This window comes from Schistocerca piceifrons, chromosome 5 (genome assembly GCF_021461385.2).
Source record: "Schistocerca piceifrons isolate TAMUIC-IGC-003096 chromosome 5, iqSchPice1.1, whole genome shotgun sequence".
Classification (NCBI taxonomy): domain Eukaryota; kingdom Metazoa; phylum Arthropoda; class Insecta; order Orthoptera; family Acrididae; genus Schistocerca; species Schistocerca piceifrons.
In genome coordinates, this window is record NC_060142.1 from 697,038,427 (window position 1) to 697,061,413 (window position 22,987).

Below are 22,987 nucleotides of genomic sequence, written 5' to 3' on the forward strand. Positions count from 1 at the left end.
CACTAGACGTCGCATATTAATGTGCGAGTCAGAACTAAAAATAGATGATTCGGCTAACACTTTATCACACTGTGTAGTCTTGCGATGGCCGATACAGTACTGCGACAAGCACGTGTCATGTCTATACAGACCGGATATACAGTGAGGGCAGACGTAGACAGAAAAGCTTGTAAGTGTGTTACAGGGGAAGTTGTGTTGAGAAATAATAGGAAAAATTAGATAGCTTTCACCGTTTCCCAATTGTTTAGCATTGAAATTAGCCAACCAGGCCGCTGCGTGCGCATATTTAAGCACTTCCACGCGCCAAAATAGGGTAATGCTCGATATCTGTAGTTCTATGAGTTACCACGTGTTAAAATGTTCAATACTAGTTAAAACGTGCGTTTTTCGAAAGTGGTAAATCTAAGCTAGGTGAGCAAAAGAAGAGTTTGTTCGGTTTGAGGAAACCGAACGAAGAACGTGTTTGGCGACGCTGCCTCTGGTAGGCTGCTAGAATTTTCGTGCGACATGAATGGCTCACTTCACTGCTAAATGCCTCGGAAACGGCGTAACTTAATGAATTTTTTTTAACAATTATTTCTCAGTACAGCCTCCCCTGCAACAACATACAAGCTTTTCAAACTGTTTCTGACCACCCTGCATGTCGTAGTATTTCGACTATGACACGTCAGACATGTTGGACTATTTGCGATCTCTCACCTTTGCACCTGATGATAGCTAAACAGCTGAAATCGATATAGTGTGAAATAAATGAATATTAAAACATACAGTCAACTGGCGGAAATTTCATTCAAAAAGTACTACGTGACTGTGGTCCCCAACGGAGGAATAAGTCTTTACTTGCTGATCACGGTATTAATGTGTCGAAATGTATTTTTGTAATTATATGAAAAGAATTGTGCAAGCACCCAACGGAAATTATCTTCAAAGAGCGAAAGAACAGTTTCAATTATCGCAGGCCACAATATTTTTGGGACTGAATTGAGGCTTATGTTTCTCGCATACTTTTATCACTTTAAATGCGAACATATTAGGTTAGACTTTACCATGACTGTTATTGACATCGAATGCAACAAAAGGTTTACTGTTACCGGTGACTGTTTATTTATCTCCACGGCACGTTTCAAACGTTTAAATCTCCATCATCAGATGAATTTACAGTTATTAGTGTGACGTATGTACGTGTTGTGTTACGACTTTTGGAGGAACTTGTGGCACTGTCTAGTGGAGATACAAAACAGTATTTTAGAACGTGATTTTGGGGGTTTGTTTGACAAAAAAATAAATGTGTATCTAACGGTAAAAATAAAGTAAGTAAAATAGAATATCTCCAGTAGTCACAGGTTCCTTTCACTGTCGTAACACTTCACTCGTATACTGTCACATTTTGTAAACAAAGATGGCGTCTGGAAACTATTAGGTGCAAGAATCGTATAGCAAAAGAGAAACATTATCACAAAGTGCAAAGAATAAACATCAAAACAACGTCAGTACGGAATAAGTTTTAAAGGATTTTGGACATCTTTTTTTGAGGTGTTGCATACATGGGTTGTAACAAGTATTTCAGGTGGTATACAAATCCGTCAAGTTTGGCTCAAATGGCTCTGAGCACAATGGGACTTAACGTCCGAGGTCATCAGTGCCCTAGAACTTAGAACTACTTAAACCTAACTAACCTAAGGACATCACATACATCAATACCCGAGGCAGGATTCGAACCTGCGGCCGTAGCGGTCGCGCGGCTCCAGACTGAAGCGCCTAGAACCGCTCGGCCACAACGGCCGGCTGGCTTAAATTTCATACTCGTTTATGTAACCAGGTCATACGTTGCTAAATTTAAGTGCAATAATTATGATGCCTATATTGGTAAAATTATACATAAATAAAACACTTGATAGGCATTTAGAGATAGGGATGAGAGGCTGAAGGCAGAGGGAGAGGAAGAGAAAGAATAAAAGGTGTGATTGGATGAGAGCTAACTTCCCAAAGCAAGGGTTCCAATATTATAGCTGTTATATGCAATAACTAGTAATAATACTCTATCATTGAAAACGCAATAACATACTATCGTTTAAATGAATTAATGCAATATGTTTTTGAAACTGGACTGTGAACTATTAACAAGAGGAGCGCGCACACCCAAGTTCTGACTGTTATTAGTTTAGTCTTATCTCTTCACTGCCCCATACAGCCTTCACAGGAAAAGCTCCGACGTTTCCGGCGGATTTAGAAATCCCGCGCCTGACTAAGATCGCCACTTTTGCGAGGACATTGCGCCACGTCTTCCTTGCACGGGAGCCCCTCGGCGGTCGTGCAGTCCGCTGCTGTAGAAAAAGCGTTCTCGGTTTCCGGGAGAGTAGCCTAGTTGTACGGCCTTCCTCCCCCGCGTGACCCAGTGAGCGGCGGAGAGTCGCCAGGGCACAATGGGCGCCGGGGTGCCGTGCGAACTCCTAACTGTGGCCGGGCGCACAATAGCCATCTGCGAGGTTCCCAGCAGCAGCAGCCAGCCAGCCAGCCAGCCAGCCAGCCGCGGGATCTTGCCTTCCTGCAGACACCGCTTCCGGTCTGCCGTTCCCCAAACGGAAGACCGGCTCCCTCTCGTCAGACGGCGGAGTCGTCTCAAATGGCCGTCCAGATCCCTGTAACTGGGGAGCCTAATCACATCCGTCTATTCGAAAGCTTACCGTGTCACATAGAACTCCAGTCAAGTTCATCAAATTTTGATCAAGTTTCACCCTAATTTGATTTGTAAAACTTTGGTTGTGACGTCGTAGATCCTTCACGAGTGCAGCGGTGTTGTTTTCGTACAGAATTTCTACCTAGCACACATTGAATATTATGTAAACTCGCTGCCTAAACAAAGGCCACACGTCTGATGAATCTTGCCTTATAGGCTCGATTCCTGCGCGGAAAATGTGCTCGCCAGCTGCTGTAGACATCACTGAACAGTGAGCTGAGGTGGACCTCAAAACTATTAAACTGCAATGAGATTTTCACTCTGCAGCGGAGTGTGCGCTGGTATGAAACTCCCTGGCAGATTAAAACTGTGTGCCGCACCGAGACTCGAACTCGGGACCTTTGCTTTTCGCAATACCCTTTCTTTCAGGAGTGCTAGTTCTGCAAGGTTCGCAGGAGAGCTTCTGTAAAGTTTGGAAAGTAGGAGACGAGGTACTGGCAGAAGTAAAGCTGTGAGGACGGGGCGTGAGTCGTGCTTGGGTAGCTCAGTTGGTAGAGCACTTGCCCGCGAAAGGCAAAGGTTCCGAGTTCGAGTCTCGGTCCGGCACACAGTTTTAATCTGCCAGAAAGTTTCAACTATGAAACTGCTACTTCAAGCTGCGTCTCAGAATCTGCCTCCCGGCGTCCTTATCTGCTGAAAAATGTTACGAAAGACTCAAGTGGAGTATATTGCAAAGCGGGTACGTGCTTTGGTTTCAAAAAAAACTTCACAGGAAAATAAAGTTAGGTGCCATGAGACCGCCTCCTGTCAGTATGAATGAACAAAGCCACATGGATATACTGGACGTCAAAGATTAATTCTCTAGTTCGGTGTATATGCTCACTTAAAATCTGAGGAAATAAATGCTATAATGTTTCAAAATAAATAGTACAGCTATGTTAGTCCTACGTAGACAGTCTCAATCGCTTATACACCACTTAATCACCCGATATTATCCATGTTGTTGTTGTTGTGGTCTTCAGTCCTGAGACTGGCTTGATGCAGCTCTCCATGCTACCCTGTCCTGTGGAAGCTTCTTCATCTCTCAGTACTTACTGCAACCTACATCCTTCTGAATCTGCTTAGTGTATTCATCTCTTGGTCTCCCTCTACAATTTTTACCCTCCACGCTGCCCTCCAATGCTAAATTTGTGATCCCTTGATGCCTCAGAACATGTCCTACCAACCGGTCCCTTCTTCTAGTCAAATTGTGCAACAAACTCTTCTTCTCCCCAATTCTATTCAATACCTCCTCATTAGTTATGTGATCTACCCACCTAATCTTCAGCATTCTTCTGTAGCACCACATTTCGAAAGCTTCTATTCTCTTCTTGTCCAAACTATTTATCGTCCATATTTCACTTCCGTACATGGCCACACTCCATACAAATACTTTCAGAAACGATTTCCTGACACTTAAATCTATACTCGATGTTAACAAATTTCTCTTCTTCAGAAACGCTTTTCTTGCCATTGCTAGTGTACATTTTATATCCTCTCTACTTCGACCATCATCAGTTATTTTACTCCCCAAATAGTAACACTCCTTTACTACTTTAAGTGTGTTATTCCCTAATCTAATTCCCTCAGCATCACCCGAATTAATTCGACTACATTTCATTATCCTCGTTTTGCTTTTGTTGACGTTCATCCTATACCCTTCTTTCAAGACACTGTCCATTCCGTTCAACTGCTCTTCCGAGTCCTTTGCTGTCTCTGACAGAATTACAATGTCATCGGCGAACCTCAAAGTTTTTATTTCTTCTCCATGGTTTTTAATACCTACTCAAAATTTTTCTTTTTTTTCCTTTACTGCTTGCTCAATATACAGATTGAATAACATCTGGGATAGGCTACAACCCTGTCTCACTCCCTTCCCAACCACTGCTTCCCTTTCATGTCCCTCGAGTCTTACTGCCATCTGGTTTCTGTACAAATTGTAAATAGCCCTTCGCTCCCTGTGTTTTACCCCTGCCACCTTCAGAATTTGAAAGAGAGTATATTATCCATAATGAAATATAAAAAATGTTTCTCACTCCTTTGGGGTGTTTCTTCTAAGAGTGGTCAGGCGCATTTTTGCTAGTGTTTCAGCAGGTGTTTGCAATTTCGTTTTTGTAATGTGTAGCTAGAGTCACCCCAGCCAATTAATGTGACGCCCAGTGTTGACGTAAAGCGTCGTTATTTTCCAGTTAAATCATTTTTAAAGTGAAATTCAACGTGCCTGTTCGATAGAGTCGTACAGAATTAATCTACTGCGATATTCGTTTCATTGATATGCATTAACAGGGACTTTAAAACACGAAGACTAAGCAGTACTCCACAAGCGACTGACCAGCGCCGCTGCATGGCAGCAGCAGTCGGCACTGGCCAGGGCGGTGCTTTCACAGTTATTCAATTACATTGTTGTTACTGTCTAGAGAAGTATACGACAAGATTCTGGTGAAAGATGCGATTGTCGCCGCAGACGCGCGGTACATCTGTAATTTGCTGTACAGATTTTTTCCCACCGTAACGAGGGAGAGTATAAACAAGTATTACTATTCCCGGAATACGCCGGAGTTACACGGAGCTGGCGCGTGACGTGAGCGCCAAACAACGGACTCCAGCGGTCTCGTGTGGGAACACCTTTTGTCGTTTGTTCAGCTTCCTTCAGCACGCATCCTTGAAGTTTTGGCAGCTGCTACTGCATCACCGTTTTCTTCCGCTTGCCGTACACCGTGGTTTATCTGGTAAACATTTGTCTCTGGACATCCCCCACTAAATTTTAGCCGACGGCGAAAAAATACGATCATGTCGTGTGAAACAGCTGTATCGTACGACCAGTGAGCAGCAGGGCACGTAGCGTCTTTCGGCTGTACTTCCCTTTCCTATAATGAAGATAATTTACTAATGTTGTGGTTGGCAGAAGAGCCAACAACGTGTTACGAGAGGAGGCCGAAATGCACGCGTTTTAGCTCACGCAGGCTGGCGTGAGGAGGGAAGAACTATACTGACGTGAGGTCTGGAACATGACAAGGAATTATAATTCAGAAAGCGGACGGAATTAGTTTCATACTTAACTTTAATCCATTAATGATGAACGTCGCTCTTGACGGTACATGATTCACAATATTATCTGTTCAGATTATAGTAACTGCATATGGCCCCTTGCTAGGTCGTAGCAAATGACGTAGCTGAAGGCTATGCTAAACTGTCGTCTCTGCAAATGAGAACGTATGTAGACAGTGAACCATCGCTAGCGAAGTCGGCTGTACAACTGGGGCGAGTGCTAGGGAGTCTGTCTAGACTACACCTGCCGTGTGGCGGCGCTCGGTCTGCAATCACTGATAGTGGCGACACGCGGGTCCGACGTCTACTAACGGACCGCGGCCGATTTAAAGGTTACCACCTAGCAAGTGTGGTGTCTGGCGATGACACCACAACTAAAATGTGAGAAACTGATTAATCCTGTTTTGCAACTTATCACTGTTATTTTTTTAACACTGTGTTCTCTTGCATGTAAATAGATGAAGCCTTTGCTGAAATGTACTTGTCGATCGTACCGTGTTCGTTATTGGTTTTAGAAGCGAAAAGAGTTGACCTAGAAGTCAGGACTGTTAATAAGATAAGATCGTCTTTATGCACCATGATTTTTAACAAGTTTTTAGTACCTTAAACAAACATGATAACTTGATATTCAGCTGTCAGTCTGATATTCCAACAGACATAAAGGAAAGAGAGCACTTTTGTAAGAACACATACTAATTTTCGTCGTATTTAGCCATTTGGAAAAGTGTATCGTTAAGTTTTGGAAAGTGTAGACTACTGCGGTTTCTGCTGTAAATCACTAGAACATTTTTGCACTGAGACAAATCATATTACTGCGAACGCGAAAAAAAAAGAAATAAAAGTGTAGTTTAAGGGTTAGCGTGTCTGAGCAAACGTCAATGCAAAGTCGTAATATTGATCTGCCTATACAAGATGTTTCCGTATAAGAGTGCAAAAATGTAACAGCACATAGAGAGTGCTCCAGTGAACAATTTGAGGTAGGGAACCAGGGGTCGGAGACTCCAGCTTATGGAGATATGGAAGGGTTGGGTTGTTGTTGAGGAGGACACCAGACAGCGAGGCCGTCGGTCTCTTCGGATTAGGGAAGGACGGGGAAGGAAGTCGGCCGTGCTCTTTCAAAGGAACCATCCCGGCATTTGCCTGGAGCGATTTAGGGAAATCACGGAAAACCTAAATCAGGATAGCAAAGACGCGGGATTGAACCGTCGTCCTCCCGAATGCGATTCCAGTGTGCTAACCACTGCGCCACCTCGCTCTCTCAGATATGGAAGTAAACTTGCTTACTAGCAGTACTGTTTCTCAGCTTATTTACAACTGACATCCCTACAAGTTTATAAGTACTGTGTTGTTTATTTATATGTACAGTTTTCATTTCCTGCAAGAAAACAAGGAAGACGAGCCTGATTTCTAGGAAGGCATGATGCAGGTTTTGTTTACTTTACATCTGTTCGTATCGTATTTGCATTGGAGAACCTACCCTTGGCTGTTCGTGAGAGGATGTGGATGTCCGCAACTATCTCAATTCTGTATTTCCTGGTCGCCGGATTGGAAGAGGAGGTCATATTCCATGAACTACGAGGTCACCTGAACTGAATCCGCTTGATTATTTCCTTATGGGGATATCTAAAGTCAGTAGTGCGCGAGACACCAGTAGACACCGAGATGGAATTAGTTGCCAGAATCGTAGCTGCCTGTGATGTGATTCGAAACACACCAGGGATATTTGTCATGGCGCGTCAGGCTCTTGTTAGCTTGCATTGAGGTTGATGGCAATCAGTTTCAGCACGTGTGGTAAGATACAGAACAAATGGCACGTTCATTGTATCGGTGATGGTATTTGCAGTTAACTGTAACCAATGGAAATAAAAAAGTACACAGAAATTTTCTTTTACTCCTATTATCTCCTTAAGCTGTCTTCCCCGAAACCAGGTTCCATGGCACATATTGTTCAGTGGAGCATGCTCTATATCCTGTTAACACGCTCTTACGGCAACTGCCTGTAGATAAGTCATTTATTTATTCATTTACTTTATTTTCTGTGCGTTACCGATTTTGGGTTTTGACAAAGAGGCCTTCGAAAAGCGTTTGGGAGTAGGCCTGCCACCGCCTTCGCACGCTGTTGTAAGTTTCGTATGCGAACCTCGGTATGGGAACCCCAATGCCTCACACTGCGTTGGCTGTCGACAGTCAACGTGGCCAGCATACCGGCAGAGGCGCATCCGAAAATTCACTAACACATAGCTACGTCGTGTCGGTAGCAAATCAATACAGTGTTTATTGAACAACCGTCTGGCAGCATACACAATGTACAACAGTCCGTCAAGGGTTCAGTACAGCGATTGGGCTAAATAGTTGTCATTAATTCTAATTACCAATTCACTTCAGAGTTTCAGCTTGAGACTTTTAGACACCATCATACCACTTGTGATTTATCAGAAATTACAGGAATGAAGGTATTATCCGCTACGGGAATGATCATGTATGCACAGACATATCAGTGGTGCTGGCAGATTTAAAGCCGTGAGGGCAAGTCGTAATTCGTGCGAGGCGGTAATTCAGTGAGTAAGAGCACTGGTCACAAAAGTATAGGTTTCGGGTTCGGCTCTCGACCCTGCGTATAGTTTCGTTTTGCCACGAATTTTCAAAAAGAATAAAATTACAAGCCAACACCTAAAGATGCTCGCAACATGGATACAAACGACATCAGCACTAAATATTAATACTGATCATCATTAGTCTTCACGTAAAAATAACCTGATACCTTGTAGAAAAATGGTTAATGATTTTTTTTTCATAATGTAACAGTGCAAGGAGAAGAAATACCTTTATTAACGTTCGCAAACGGCGTAACATTACTGGCAGAAAGTAAGGACGACTTAGAAGGGCTTTGGAATAGTATGCAAAAATTACTACACATAACATTTTGGCTTAAGGATATACAACAAAAAGTCAGAAGTGCTAAATACTGCTATGGAACGCAATGACGACTTGCTAAATAGCAAGATAAAGGCAAACTGCTTTAATACAAACGCGTTTATTAAGTAGGAAACAGCATTTTAGCAAATGGCCCAAAGCAACATGAAAAATAGCTCTCCTCGTATCAAACATTAATAAGAAATAGAGAAATAAGTTGCTGAAACTGTGCGTCCGATAGCACCGCTATAGTGGAATGGAAAATTGTACTGAAATGCCGGAGGATCTGCAACGAATTGACGCATGACGCAGGGAATGGCAATTGAATCTCAATGTAGACAAGTGTAATGTGCTGCGTAGAAAGAAAGATCCTTTATCATTTAGCTACAATATAGCAGGTCAGCAACTGGAAGCAGTTAATTCCATAAATTATCTGGGAGTAGGAATTAGGAGTGATTCAAAATGGAATGATCATATAAAGTTGAACGTCAGTAAAGAAGATGCCAGACTGAGATTCGTTGGAAGAATCCTAAGGAAATGCAATCCGAAAACAAAGGAAGTAGGTTACAGTACACTTGTTCGCCCAATGCTTGAATACTGCTCAGCAGTGTGGGATCCGTACCAGATAGGGTTGATAGAAGAGATAGAGAAGATCCAACGGAGAGCAGCAGGCTTCGTTACAGGATCATTTAGTAATCACGAAAGCGTTACGGAGATGATAGATAAACTCCAGTGGAAGACTCTGCAGGAGAGGCGCTCAGTAGCTCGGTACGGGCTTTTGTTAAAGTTTCGAGAACATACCTTCACCGAGGAGTCAAGCAGTATATTGCTCCCTCCTACGTATATCTCGTGAAGAGACCATGAGGATAAAATCAGAGAGATTAGAGCCCACACAGAAGCATACCGATAATCCTTTTTTCCACGAACAATACGAGACTGGAATAGAATGGAGAACCGATAGAGGTACTCAAGGTACCCTCCGCCACACACCGGCAGGTGGCTTGCGGAGTATGGATGTAGATGTAGATGTAGAAATGTTACTGTTGTGAACAGCAAAGTAGAGGAGATGGCAAGGATTTGAAATACTGTTTTACAGAAGGATATTAAATAGCAAACAGAAATAAATAGAACGAACTGATGAGGAGCTAGGAATAATAAGTGAAGGAAGACATTTATTAACAACTATTATGAAAATAAGATATGTGGAATAGACGCTGTCTGTACCGTCACACAAAAATTATTAACTTGGCAATGGTAGAAAAAATAGAGTACAGATTGCAGGGGCAGAGAAATAACAATTGCGTAAAGATTATTCTTACTGCTTTCGTCATAATAGATGTGCAGAGATGAAGATTTAGCTCGATGTTTAGGCTGGCCGCGGTAGCCGAGCGTTTCCAGGCGCTTCAGTCCGGAACTGCGCGACTGCCATGGTCGCAGGTTCGAATCCTGCTTCGGGCATGGATGTGTTGTGTCCTTAGGTTAGTTAGGTTAAAGTACTTCTAAGTTCTAGGGGACTGGTGACCTCAGTTGTTGAGTCCCATAGTGCTCAGAGCCATTTTTTCGATATTTAGCGCTGAGAGAGAGAGAGGGGGAGGGAGGGGGAGGAGGTGGGAAGGAGTACATTATTCAGTAGAAAAACTGATAACACACAACAGGGAGGTAGGGAGACAAAGGGAGAGTATCTCATGTTCTTGTACCATCAGAAGTTGTTGCCAGAAGGAAGTTGTAATGTCGTGACAACTTTCGAGTAAGTTCATGGATTGCGAAAGTTGTACGTCTCATTTGTGACCTTCTCAAACCCAGAAGACGTACAACAGGTGTCGTGGCCCGTGTTTCGCGCAGCAGCCCTGGTTTTTGTGACTCGGCCGGCCGCCGCGGCAGCGCAGGAAGCGGCGTCCACACCTGCTGGCCGGAGCTTCCGCTGAAAGCGCGAACCGCGACGCAGCTGTCGGCTGCGCACCGGTCCGCACCCCTTTTGTTGCACGCTATGGAAACGGTGGCAGTGCTGTTTCCCTCGCCGGGCAGAGAATCGTGGGACTCTCATCCGGCAGTGGAACAGATGCGCTGAGAGCAACGAAACGTTGTCCCGGAAGAGTGGAGAAATCTCCGTTGGGTAGCGAGCCATGTACTTGTTCTGAAGGCCTTTGTTTGGCTTGCCTTGCTAGTTGGTTTGGTTAGAACACCACCATAATTCGATTATCATTTCGATGAGTCGATTTAAACCTCCGATCCGATCCACAGATCTAGTTCTCAAGTGCTTTCCTTAAATCGCTTCTACATAATGTCAGTATAGTTTCCTCTAAAAGATGACAACCAGTCTCCGGCTCTCTCCTCCTCTTTTTCGCATTAAGAGACCATGTCGTTTTTAATTGACCAGGGGTCTCAGATATTTAAGCGCCAGTCGAAAATGCTAGACTTTGTAGAGAAGCAATGAAAACGAAGATGTGTTATTTCGTCTGTATATTAGCCTATGTTGTGTCACAACGCTTAGGCCTGTCCCACCCCTCATTAAATCGACCAAGACTTATTCGAATAATTGTAACAACAGTTATTATTATTTTGTTCTTTAAGTTTGTTTTTAGGTTTTCAGAAATACTGTGGGAAGAAAGTTTATTTATGTTGCACATAACGTGGAAGACGTTGTCCAACGATCACCACGAAAGTTCGACGTAGCGGCAAGTGGGCAAGGAATAAAACGAATGCTGCAAACTACCGCGAGCCATGGAAGAGCCCGGGCCGCGAGGGCGTCGAGCTTCCTAGGTCGTTGTTGGACAACGTCAAAGGAAGAGATATTCTGCTTTCTCTTTGTAAACAGATCGATCGAGTCTTGAAAGGTTCATGTAAAACGTATAGGCGGGTGACACATTAGGTGGGACCCGATGCCTGTAATACTTCCACAGTTATTAAAAAGTTGTTAAACGGCAAAACCAATAGTTCATCATTTATATAGATAAAAAGTGGTAAAGATATAGGAAAGGAAGAGTTGCGGCGTCAGAACGAAAAGTGATACATCGCTCAGCAACGAAGAAGGACGTAAACAGCGGGCGTTACGTGTTGAAAACAAATCAACTGATAAAATAGTAAGTCTGTAATTAAGCGTAAAGCCACGTAACACTGCACCTAATAGTCAGTGAATTATGTTTGACGCCCATCTTGTATGTTTGTGGCCAAGAGGGACAGGGGAGAGGGCTGGGTCTGCATTATATATCGTGGTAGATGGTTAGATATAAATCGTATGACAAGGCTCAAACGCTTGGATAGTGGAAACTTCAGATACGAGGGCTATTTTTTTTTCAAAGTCCGACGGCTCGTGAAATTAAAACCACAATGAAAAGCCTACGAAGATTTGTGCAGATGTACTACGCAGTGTCTCTAATGTCCCCACCGGTCGCTGTTCAGTTCTGGGCGCACAATGAACACAGTAGTGGCTCCCTCCGAGTGTGAAGTGCACGCTGTCATTGCTGAGGGATTCCGCCTGATTTCATGAAATCTACGAAAGGGAATCGTCATGCGTGATAGCAAAACACGGCTATGGTGCAGCATCTCTGAAGCACGACGTACAGGCGTTCATGACGCAGGCGTTCAGGCAAGCAAGCGAGTGTCAGTCGATGATCTTGTTCCGAAACAACAACAACAACAACAACAACAAAAACTCCGCCCGAAAGGGCCCTGAAGGCGCAACGGTACCGACCGGCCGCCGTGTCCTTCTCAGTCCACAGGCGTCACTGGATGCGGATAAAGTGAATGGATTATCTGATAAGATAGTGTAGTGATTCTCCAGCAGAAAGAGGTTCCTACTCAATGGTCTGAAGATGACCACAGTAGTGGTCGAAACCGGTCGCCTTAATAAATAAATCGTGATCAAGACTGTTTTTATAGTAAATATCTGATACGAGAGACTCGTCACTTGACAATTTATGTGTTTACTGATTGGTTTGCCGAGCATTTTGGCACGGGCAACGAGCTGCACTCCAGCGTAGAGAACTGGCTGAAAGCTCAGACAGCTGCCTCCTGTAATGAGGGTATTGGGAATCTGGTACCACGCTACGACAGTTGTCTAGCTCCGAGTGGCGACTATGTAGGGAAGTACCTGGTAGGTGGCGCTAAAAGTTACGAACAGAACATTTTCGATTTTCGCTACAGTTTCCATTTAGCGACCGGCCTGACTATGAAAAAGGAATTCCTCGTAGAGTCCGTTTCCGAACGTAGTTGACGTTGCCTGAAAGATCAGGGTGCATATTGCCCGGTTCTGAATCGTTAACAACAACCTGCTACGTTCGAATAACTTTCTAATGGAATACTACGGGGTCAACGTAGAGAAATCTTTAACGTTGTTGACCTGTCGGTCCTCAATGTTTTTGGAAATTTGTGGTAAGCATCTATGGGACCAAACTGCTGAGGTTGTCGGTCCCTAGACTTACAGACTACTTAATCTAACTAAAACCAACTTACGCCCAGGACAGCACACACGGCCGCGCACGGTAGCAGCGTTGTCTTAGGCACCTTGCCACGGTTCGCGCGTCTCCCCCCGTCGGAGGTTCGAGTCCTCTCTCGGGCATGGGTGTGTGTGTTGTCCTTAGCGTAAGTTAGTTTGAGCAGCATGTAAGCCTAGGGACCGATAACCTCAGCAGTTTGGTCCCATAGCAACTTACCACAAATTTACGAAAACAGCACTCACCCCCATGCCCGAGGGAGGACTCGAACCTCCGACGGGGGGAGCCGCACGGACTGTGACAAGGAGCCTCAGATCGCGCGGGGTCCTCAGTTGCTAGTAATATGGGGTTAATGATTTTGTGGCTACGTCTGTATTGGTCACAGCAAACATTACATAATTAGATTGTTGAAAACTCTGTATACTGTTTATGAACTGTGAAACAGAGGAATAGCTTAACCATGAAACAAAGTACGAGTGCATATGCAGTGCAAAATCAACATGAACTACAACTTGAAAATCTTTAACGCAGCTTTTCATCATAGTGGAATAAGTGATAAGACTACAGTAACTAGAGAACCTGGTGTCCTATAGAAGGCTCTCGGCAATGTTCCATACCCCTCCATCCACCCTCCCTCATTCCCAAATTGCGTGGTTAGAGCAGAATGCTGCCTCTGGTAACGATTTATCAGCGTAGTTATTTTTATGACTGAGAGAACTTTCCTTTTGGATACATTTTATATTGCAATTAGTCTTCTGGTGGCAGTCTGTGTTCGGACTTATTTCTCAAACACTGTATCCTCTTCAGTATTGGTTGCTGCGCAGTGCTGCTTCTCATTGCTGCAATGCTCTGCGTATCCCGACTGCCGAGTTTGGCTGTGAGTGGTTTCATCTGTTGTGGATGTGGACAATGTCTGTAAAAGTTTCCGTCTGTCATTCCAGTGTGCACTGATTTGCTTCTATTGTATTGCAGTTAGAATACTCCTGAGCTGCTGTACATATTTCTTCTCTATTACTGGCTTGATTCAAAAAATGGCTCTGAGCACTATGGGACTTAACATCTGTGGTCATCAGTCCCCTAGAACTTAGAACTACTTAAACCTAACTAACCTAAGGACATCACACACATCCATGCCCGAGGCAGGACTCGAACCTGGGACCGTAGCAGTCGCGCGGTTCCGGACTGAGCGCCTTAACCGCGAGACCACCGCGGCCGGCACTGGCTTGATTGTTGTTGTACTGGTCTTCTTCAGTAACAAGAAGATATTCATTAATTTCAGAGCAACATCTGCACAAATTGAGCCAGTTCTTAGTGAGGACCGGTCAAATGTCAGCAACAGCCTTCGCTACCGTACCTGCCAGACCTCGCAGTGTGGTTCGCGGGCGGAGACAGTCACGGTGAAATTTCGGCGGTCTCGTTTTGGCGCACAGCTGACGCGTGAGCACCCCAGCGAGAGCTCGGCACTTCCTGCGATTATAAAAACTCCTCAATGGCAGCATCCGGGCGGTCTCCACACCCGCCACAGTACAGCACAATGAGCAGAGTTACGCCATCATTCTCTGATTTTGTCGTGCGACCGGATCTAACCGTGAACTGACCCAACTTTCCCTCCTGCTTCATTGCCTTTTGTATAGTGTTCCTTTCCGTTCCCTCTTCCAAACTACCGCCCCAGCCAACATGTCCCTTTCCTCTCGACCACAACCACCATCATTTCCATCTACTCCACTTTCCCTCTTTCCCCACGCCTTTCCCACCGAACAGATTCATACACCGTGTCTATGCAAGACGCCATGTGCTTCCCCTACAATTACTAATGCGTATTCCACAGCCGGCTGCTGTGGTCGAGCTGGTCTAGGCGCTACAGTCCGGAACCGCGCTGCTGTTACGGCCGCAGGTTCGAATCCTGCCTCGGGCATTGATGTGTGTGATGTCCTTAGGTTAGTTAGGTTTAAGTAGTTCTAAGTCTAGGGGAATGATGACCTCAGATGTTGTCCCATAGTGGTTAGAGCCATTTAAACCATTTTCGTATTCCAAAAGGTCTGGAGAAATGTAGAAACACATGAGGCAATACTGACCCTGCAACGAATAATGAAATGCAAATCAAGATTTGTAGAGTTCGAAACAGCTTTTGACGAGGGTGACTGCAATTCTAAAGGTAACAGGGATAAAATACAGGAAATGAAAGGTTATATACAGTTTTGGGGGAAATCAGACTGCATTTGGAAGAGTTGAAGGAAGTTAAAGGGAAACAGTAATTGAGAAGAGAGTGTGACAGGGTTGTGGCCTATCTCCGATGTTATTCAACCTGCACATTGAGCAAGCAGTATAGGAAATCAAAGAAAAATTTGGAGAAGGAATTAAGTTCATGGAGAAAAAATACAAACTTTGAGATTTTGCCAACGTCATATTAATTTTGTCACAGACTGCATAGCACTTGGAAGAGCACTTGAACGGAAAGGATAGTGTCTTCAAAAGAGGTTATAAGATGGGCATCAGCAAAAGTAAAACAAGAGTAATGGAATGTAATCAAATTAAGTGAGCCGATGCTAAGGGAATTACATTAGGAAACGAGACACTAAAAGTAGTAAATGAATTTTACTGGTTGGACGACAAAATGACTGATCATGGTAGAAGTGGAGAACACATAAAATGTAGACTGGCTATTTCAAAGAAAGTATTTGTGAAAAAAGAGGAATTTGTTAATTTGAGATATAAATTTAAGTGTTAGGAAGTCTTTTCTGAAGGTATATGGGGTGTAGCCTTGTACGGAAGTGAGACGTGGATGGTGAGCAGTTAAGACAAGAAGAGAATAGAAGATTTCCGAATCTGGTGCTGCAGACGAATGTTGAAGATTAGGCGGGTAGATCGCATATCTGATGAGGAGGTACTGAATCGTATTGGGGTGGGGTGGGGGGTGGGGGGGAAGAGAAATTTATGGCACAATTTGACCAAAAGCAGAGATCGGTTGATAGGACACATTGTGAGGTATCAAGGAATCGTCAATTTGCTACTGGAGGGAAGCGTCTGGGCAAAAATTGTTGAGAGAGACCAAGGGATGAATACAGAAAGTAAATTCACATGGATGTGGGAAGCAGCAGTTATTCGGAGGCTTGCACAAGTTACACTAGAGTGGAAAGCAGCATTAGACCACATTACAAACAAAGAAAAGAAATGCCAAATACGGAGGGGACGACGAAGCGTAAGGTGGAAACGATTCGCATTGAAAGAAAACTAGTTCAGCTCCAACTGTTTTTTTCGACCTTCAGGGCTGAATCAACATAAGATTAGGGCATATGAATGACAAACAACGTGGAATTTGATTGAAAGCTTCTGAAGCCTTTGCTACACCCACTGCAGGGAATTCCATCAAGATAAAGTGCGAAATGTCGGTCTGACAGGTCATCGTACTTTTGTGGCCGTATTGATATCAAAGAACATTGCAAAACTTAACGTATCGTACCCTCCACCTACAGTATGTGTGTAACTGAAGTGGCGTACTCCCTCCTTTCTAGTTTCACTGCTTCGTGTGAAACGGACACGCCAACCGCGGACTGCTGAGACAAGAAACCGTAAAATTGCTTTACGAGGCGAAATGTGCCGTGAGAAAGTTTGTTGCGAAGTCCTGCCGTGAGTCTTATTGCTGGCGTGTCGACGTACTGTTGCGCGGTAAGCGTTCATATATGCAGAAGGGGCTAAGAATTATAGATATATGCACTGCTTACTTTAAGTTTTTCTGAATATTTTCAAAATCTGAGTTCGAACATCCTCTAATTTCGCAAGTGTTTCCATGTTCTGTCTTCTGAAAGAAGGAGAAAGACGGTTTAATTTCTACAATGAAGAACGTAACCGTCCGGTATCACACCAAAGCTTACTGTACTAATAAGCCTAATCAAATTTGTTGACATTAGCCAATAGGTACGCGACCTGTTGTTTTTTTTTTTTTTTTTTTGTTAGTGTTCGATCACCCATTAAGTCAAGATCGCACATGAAATCTTCTTTATTTGGATGGGTTATCAGTTTCGGTTAACAATCTAGCCATCTTCAGCTCATAAAATATACTTGATTAATGTTGGTGCCATTACGGCTTCACACATCATTAAAATTTTCGTTAAAATGACAACATCCATAGGCTTACATGACACAGTCAGAAATAGCTTTCCATCGTTTGTGGCTAGTGTAATCGAATGATGGTCATAAAACAAATGCGTTATCATATTAAAACTCGGTGAATAGAACTATCAGTATTAAATGATAATTAAATGGACACCCTAGCTGCAAACAGGCGTTGATGTACTTCATTGGGGAGATGTTGAAAATGTTTGCCCCGACCGGGACTCGAACCCGGGATCTCCTGCTTACATGGCAGACGCTCTATCCATCGGAGCCACCGAGGGCACAGAGGATATTGCGCCTGCAGGGACTTATCCCTTGCACGCTCCCCGTGACACCCACATTCCCAACATGTCCATCTCACTACATTCGGATTGCGCCTAATAGATAGATGTTGCCCATCATACTCATTACTCGTGGCAGATTAATCTACGGGGAGCGTGCAAGGGATAAGTCCCTGCAGGTGCACTATCCTCTGTGCCCTCGGTGGCTCAGATGGATAGAGCGTCTGCCATGTAAGCAGGAGACTCCGGGTTCGAGTCCCGGTCGGGGCACACATTTTGAACATCTCCCCAATGAAGTATATCGATGCCTGATTGCAGCTAGGGTGTCGATTTAATCATCATTTCATTCTAGCGAAAGCTGCATGGTCATCAAGTGTAATTGTTCTTTCGGGAACAGATACTACCTTCATAAACAATCAGTATTGACATCATCTCGTATCAGAGATCATCATATATACACTGATAAGCCAAAACAGTATGACCACGTGCTTAATAACTTGTTTGTTCGTCTTTGGAAAGAAATACATCACTGATTCAGCATATCAGGGATCCGACAGTTCGTTCGTAGGTTTTTAGAAGTATGTGGCATTAGATGTCTACGCGCAGATCACGTGATTCGCCTAAATAACGGTCCGCTGATTTGCATATGTAATTATGGCACCCGATAGCGACCCAGATGGGTTCCATAGGATTTATACCAAGAGAATTCAGTCGCTGAGACATCAATATGAGTTCACCATAATGATCCTGAAACCACTGTAGCACGGTTCTACATCTACACCTACATTTATACTCCGCAAGCTACCCAATGGTGTGTGGCGGAGGGCACTTTACGTGCCACCGTCATTACCTCCCTTTCCTGTTCCAGTCGCGTATGGTTTGCGGGAAGAACGACTGTCGGAAAGCCTCCGTGCGCGCTTGAATCTCCCTAATTTTACATTCGTGATCTCCTCGGGAGGTATAAGTAGGAGGAAGCAATATATTCGATACCTCATCCAGAAACGCACCCTCTCGAAATCTGGACAGTAAGCTACACCGCGATGCAGAGCGCCTCTCTTGCAGAGTCTGCCACTTGAGTTTGCTAAACATCTCCGTAACGCTATCACTCTTACCAAATAACCCTGTGACGAAACGCGCCGCTCTTCTTTAGATCTTCTCTATCTCCTCTGTCAACCCGACCTGGTACGGATCCCACACTGATAAGCAATACTCAAGTATAGGTCGAACGAGTGTTTTGTAAGCCACCTCCTTTGTTGATGACTACATTTTCTAAGGACTCTCCCAATGAATCTCAACCTGGCACCCGACTTACCAACAATTAATTTTATATGATTATACACTTCAAATAGTTCCGCACGCATACTCCCAGATATGTTACAGAAGTAACTGTTACCAGTGTTTGTTCCGTTATCATATAATCATACAATAAAGGATCCTTCTTTCTATGTATTCGAAATACATTACATTTGTCTATGTCAAGGGTCAGTTGCCACTCCCTGCACATAGTGCCTATCCGCTGCAGATCTTCCTGCATTTCGCTGCAATTTTCTAATGCTGCAACTTCTCTGTATACTACAGTATCATCCGCGAAAAGCCGCATGGAACTTCCGACACTGTCTACTAGTTCATGTATATATATTGTGAAAAGCAATGGTCCCATAACATTCCCCTGTGGCACGCCAGAGGTTACTTTAACGTCTGTAGACGTCTCTCCATTGAGAACAACGTGCTGTGTTCTCTTTGCTAAAACTCTTCAATCCAGCCACACTGCTGGTCTGATATTCTGTAGGCTCTTACTTTATGAGGCGACAGTGCGGAATTGTATCGAACGCCTTCCGGAAGTCAAGGAAAATGGCATCTACCTGGGAGCCTGTATCTAATATTTTCTGGGTCTCATGAACAAATAAAGCGAGTTGGGTTTCACACGATCGCTGTTTCCGGAATCCATGTTGATTCCTACAGAGTAGATTCTGATTTTCCAGAAATGACATGATACGCGAGCAAAAAACATGTTCTAAAATTCTACAACAGATCGATGTCAGAGATATAGGTCTATAGTTTTGCGTATCTGCTCGACGACCCTTCTTGAAGACTGGGACTACCTGTGCTCTTTTCCAATCATTTGGAGCCTTGCGTTCCTCTAGAGAGTTCCGGCTGACCATGCAGAATTTCGATATTCGTCTGCGCCACATCATCGCCAATGATGAGAGACATATCAGACGCGTCATAACCTAAATCCGAATATTTGTAGTGATGTTTACATGTTGAACAAAGCGTGTGCACGCCGTTGCTTGCAACTAATTTACGTCCTTTTTTCATATAGTTAAATAATTGTAACCATGCATTTACTGTGCAGTCTCTGACGAAGTAGGGAACGCTGAGCGCTTGTTAAGGCAGACGGCGTGGGTGTCGCGCCGGCGGGAAGTCACGGAGGGTGTGAGCCCACGTGTGAGTGACGTCACTGCAGCCGACACCCTCGCCGGGTCAGCAGGTCCCGCCTCTGGCAAGGCCGGCGGATCGCGCCCACCGAGGCCTCCGCTGACGCCCCCCGCGACTGTGGCTGCGATAGCGTCGGGTAAACTGCAGCCGGCCTAACCAGAAACTCAGGCTTCGCGAAAAACTACGCATGCCGCAAGCGGCGAAGAATATCCGCCGTCCTTCGTAAAACCAGTGACTCAGCTAGTTTCGTGACAAGATTCAATATTGACGGTAAACTCTACAGGATATTCTAGAAGTCTACACAAAGACTGTATATTGAAAACAGTTTCAAGAATATTGCGTACAACCTGTTGTCTGGTTTGGCACATATGCCAGTCTGCATACTCTTTGCGCGCTACGTTTTCCTTCAAAAACCTGTTTTGCATATTGATTTTCTGCTACTCCTTTCGTTGCGTTACCAGATTAACTAAACTGGGATTCCTCAATACTTATCCGAAAAACCATTCCATTCAAAGTGATGAAGTCACAGCAGCGTCATTTGAGAGTAATTCTTGACACAATTGAATATCGCATCCTACGGATTTTTTTCTTCGGCTATTGTGTTTACTACGTCTGCACTCCACTCTCTACATGTATCATGTGTCAAACGTAAAAAAAAAACAAAAAAAAACAGGAAAATAGGCTTTTGTCTAATTTTTTGCGTTACCTACAATGTTGAAGTTGTAGCTGTATCTTTCAGTTGTAGGACCTCGTAGAAACTGTGGTCATGGAAAAATTGCGAAAGTCAGTTGCGCTCCTGATATTAAGGTTAGTAGTTCGAATCGCAAGCGGTGGTCCTTTCCTTTCCCACTTTTCTGTCCTTTCCTTTCCCACTTTTCAGTCCTTTCATTTCTCACTTTTCTGTCCTTTCCTTTCCCCATTTTCTGCTTGACCCGTATAGATCACTTGTAAACAACAGAAGCATCTCTTTAGTCCTCGATAGAAAGTTCTATTGTTATATTCTTCCTATTTCCTTCATTTCGACAACAATCATTTGCTGTAGATGCCGAATCATTCGAAATATTTGCTTTTTGAATGTCTTGATAGGAAAAACGAACTTCGACAGCGAAACGTAGGTAATAACTATACTTTTTTATGTCGATCAGTAACTCACGATGCCATTATTGCATTCACAATATTTGTTCCACAGGAGAGTAATGTTTTACCCTTAACATGTTACGTTGTGAAGACCATAATTGCCGCGCTGGATTAGCCGAGCGGTCTAAGGCGCTGCAGTTATGGACTGTGTGGCTGGTCCCGGCGGAGGTTCGAGTCCTCCCTCGGGCATGGGTGTGTGTGTTCGTCCTTAGGATAATTTAGGTTAAGTAGTGTGTAAGCTTAGGGACTGATGACCTTACCACTTAAGTCCCATAAGATTTCACACACATTTGAACAAGACCGTAATTCAAAAACAACTGTAAATCTTTTTTATTGTTGACAACTTGACTCCGTAGAAAAAATAGGGACGTTTTAGGGAAAATAAGTGCTAGAATCAAACAAGAGGTTGTTAGACGCGGAGTTTTATGTACCTAGAAAAGACTTACCTCCTCGACGAAAAAAGCACGTTGACAGGGGTGTCAAATAATAATTTAAGACTGAAATTTCTTTGGAAGAAAGAAAAGGGAAATGCAACAACATAATTGTCCCCTGTTTTGTGTAGACTATGCCAGGGTTGTCGTCTGTATTCGTAGCTTTACCGGGAGTATATTTTTCATCTCGAATTCTTTTTTTTTTTTGCAACGTACGAAAACAATGTCAGTACCTCCCTGCCGTCTTCGTCAACGTCGTAACTAAAGTAAATGTTTGATATTGCTGCCCACAATATTTAAACTTATTGATCTATTGGGAATTAACCTAGGGTATAGTTTGTGAACCGTGAAAGCTACCTCAACTCATTCATTTTTTTAAGTTGAGATGTTGAACGTATATGCGTTGCGTACCTATTCGCAATAGCTGTGTTTCGTGTTTGAGAGATTCGGTATTAGAGTGCCAGTGGTCCCTTTCCATGCGACGGTGTCCGTCCTTGCTGCACCTGGAACAATTCCAGCCACCTGACAGCGAAGTTCCCACAAACTCTCTGACGTAACGTAATTTCCCGACAGCTGATATTACGTACGAGTCTTGCGTGGCCTTTCTGGCTTCCAACAGGCCTGAAACTGTGTAGATAAACACGTTCACAATCGTTGCAAGCAGAATAAAGGGTTGCAGAGCTTAGCTTAGATTACATACAGAGTTGCCCCACGAATTAGAAAAATACCCAGTTTGGTTCAGGTAGTGTAGCAGGTGCTTTTTTCCAAGAAAACTCTTCGGTGCTACTGTGTACGCAAACTTTTGAAGTTTTCCTCTAACGTCAAGTTAATTCTCGTAGATTCTGAACAAGGCTCCAGTTTTTTGTCCCGATTTCAGATAAGATTCACACAGTTCACATTTTTCTACTTGGTCATCATGTAGCTCCTACAGGATTTGCCAGTTGAATACGCGTTTAGCGTCTAGACTAGCTTCATATCCCTTTGCTTCTGTTCAAAGGCATTCTCTTAACAAGCCCGAACCACACGATCCATTTTATTTAAATTGTCCCTAACATATAATTTCCATTTCCTATCCTCACTCTTATTTCTTCTTTACTTGTCTAATCCTTTCTTGCTACTCTACAACAGCGCCTCCAGTAGGCTGTTTCCACTGTTATTAACTTCTTTTTATTCTTGTTTTTAATATCCCATCCGTATTTATACTTTCAATTACTGTTTCATATGTTTTGTCTTGCTATTCTTGTTAGGAATTACATTTATTTTGTGTCCGAAAATTGAAACAGTCGAGCTTCTTCGTCTACTATTAAAGGTGTAAACTCTAAAGGTGTAAACTCTAATCGCAGCTTCTTCTGTAATAGCTTCATCATTTCACACTCATCCTTTGTGCAGAATTTCATTTCCTGTACAATCTTCCTTTTTAATAACATGTACATTCTTTTAAGAATGTCATACTTCTCTCATAAATGCGGAATACAA

General features: G+C 43.6%; 1 protein-coding gene and 2 non-coding genes across 3 annotated transcripts in view; 2 read left to right on the forward strand and 1 right to left on the reverse strand.

Moving 5' to 3' along the window:
- The window catches only part of LOC124798203, a 443,817-nt gene that overhangs the window by 78,831 nt on the left and 341,999 nt on the right, over positions 1–22,987 (forward strand). The window lies entirely within an intron of this gene.
- Positions 17,431–17,505, reverse strand: Trnat-ugu. Its single transcript has one exon. It is a non-coding gene; the product is annotated as a tRNA-Thr (tRNA).
- Trnat-ugu lies at positions 17,700–17,774 on the forward strand. Its single transcript has one exon. It is a non-coding gene; the product is annotated as a tRNA-Thr (tRNA).